General features: G+C 50.7%; 2 pseudogenes across 2 annotated transcripts in view; both read left to right on the top strand.

Moving 5' to 3' along the window:
• The window catches only part of LOC105550294, a 931,651-nt pseudogene that overhangs the window by 888,029 nt on the left and 41,627 nt on the right, over nucleotides 1-1,995 (top strand). The window lies entirely within an intron of this gene.
• Nucleotides 1-1,995, top strand: part of LOC105550300 — a 35,704-nt pseudogene that overhangs the window by 2,249 nt on the left and 31,460 nt on the right. Inside the window, exon 2 of the transcript XR_001007685.1 lies at nucleotides 491-761. The product of XR_001007685.1 is annotated as a neuroblastoma breakpoint family member 3-like (transcript). The remainder of the gene's footprint in view (nucleotides 1-490; nucleotides 762-1,995) is intronic.

Here is a 1,995-nt window from a genome sequence, read left to right as displayed (position 1 = left end):
GTACACCCACACACTCTTAATTCCCTAAAAGAAAGAATCGAATTCTTGTTCACTAAGATCTGCCTCAAATATTACTTACTTTGTGAAAACTGCCCTGGCTACTCAAGTATTTAGTAAGGACTCTTTATTTCCCCCCCACCCCCCGAGGCTGGAGTGCAGTGGTGCCATCATAGCTCACTGTCCTCTAACTCAAGGCTCAAGGAATCCTCCTGCCTCAGGCTCCCAAGTAGCTGAGACTACAAGTGTGTGCCACCATGCTTGGCTAATTTTTTATTTTTTATTTTCAGAGATGGGGTCTTACTGTGTTGCCCAGGCTAGTCAGGACTGTTGATTACTTATGACAGAAACCCAACCAACTCTAGTTCCCCACCACCTTTCAACCTGCTCCTCCCTGGGTCTTCCCAGTCTCCGTAAATGGCAGCTCCGTCCTTCAAGTTGCCCAGGCCCCAAATCTCAATGTTAACCTTGATTTCTCTCTTTTATCTCATAGGCAATCTGAAGGCAAATGCTGTTTAGATGCAGGCGAAGGTTCCTGGTGACCCAGGCTCTCACCAGCAGATTGTCCCTTACCGTCCTCCTGAGGGTGTCTGGAGTTTCAGTGCTGTGTGCTCTTGGCGTCCACACTGGGGTGCCACCGACTCCCACTGTCCAGGGCTTCCAGTGGACTCTCCGAGGCACTGATGTAGAAACTTCCCCATTCGGTGCACCAAGAGCAGCCTCACACGGTGTGGGCCGACAGGAAGAGCTGCCAGATCCAACAGGTAAAAGTCCCGAGGCATTGCCAGCTGGATGGGGTCAGAGTCCTCTTTCTATTATGACTCAGATGTGAAGGGAAGATGCCAAGGGCCCTAAACATCGCAGGGCCTTGCCTGGCATGAAACAGATATTAAATAAATATTTGTTAAATGAACGAACAAATATTCACAGCGTGTGCCACCCACAACCTGCAGTGCCGTGGTCAGGTGGAAGTGATTTTACTTTGGGAGAGGACAGTGTTCTCTCCAGGACTTTTCCTTAGTAGCTAGATCTGCATCCCTCTCCTCTCTCTTCCCCTTTCACCCCTCATTCTCTGTCCCCATTTCTTTCTCTGTTTCCAGCCTGTTATCCCCTTTCACCTGCCTTCTCCTCTTCAGCTCTCATGGTTCACCCCCTCCCTGTCCACCCGCATCCCCCAGGCTAAGGCCCCTGCACTGTCCTGGGTGGGGAGATGTGTCTGGTTTTAGGCAGTGCCCTCTAGATGTGTCCAGGATGGGGAAACATGGCTCAGTTGCCAGTATAATGGGTTAAAGGAGTGGCCACTCTTGAAGGCCTTTCCCGTCTCCCATTCCAGAATCCTGTAGGACGTAGAATTTATGGGCCATAGTGGAATTCTTGGTTCCCAGGACCGTGTGGTGGACGCCTTCTTTCCCTGAGCATTCATGGGGTGACTATTAGGTACCAGGCCCTGGTCTGGGCTAGAAGCCCCATAATGAGTAAATCTCTGGTCACTACCCCATGGAACCCACCACTGCAGGCATTGAGAGGGGAGAAAGAAAGGGGCATGGCCTGTTTGTGTCCTTCTCACGTGGCCGCCCACCAGGTCCTGGGACAGTAGGAGCCAGTGCAGGGAGAGAAATCCAGTGAGAAAGGCAAATGGACGACGTCAGACCCAGGGACTGAGGCCCCCACCTGCAGCCAGGCAGCTTCTGGAGTGGACAGGGAGCAGCAGGGAAGGTCATGGCCTGGTGTTCTGGGGTCCACTGTCTCATTTCATTCTTGTGGGCACCAGAACTTATCCAAAGACAAGACTCAGTATTTCTGGGAACAGTGGGCCAGAGACAGAATGTGTTTCAGAGGAGGAGGAAGGGGTTGTACCCCATGGAAACAGTATATGGTTTTACAGTAGTGTGTCTTTCTCTAATAACTAGTTAGCGTGTTCCTGTTAATGGAAAATGTTGATGGTGTAAGTTCCCCTGGATGTTCTCATCTTCATGTAAATTTGTTCATTTCCTTCCT

This window comes from Mandrillus leucophaeus, unplaced genomic scaffold (assembly GCF_000951045.1).
Source record: "Mandrillus leucophaeus isolate KB7577 unplaced genomic scaffold, Mleu.le_1.0 Scaffold475, whole genome shotgun sequence".
Classification (NCBI taxonomy): domain Eukaryota; kingdom Metazoa; phylum Chordata; class Mammalia; order Primates; family Cercopithecidae; genus Mandrillus; species Mandrillus leucophaeus.
The sequence above is the reverse complement of the archived record's forward strand: the minus strand, read 5'-3'. Positions and strand labels throughout refer to the sequence as shown.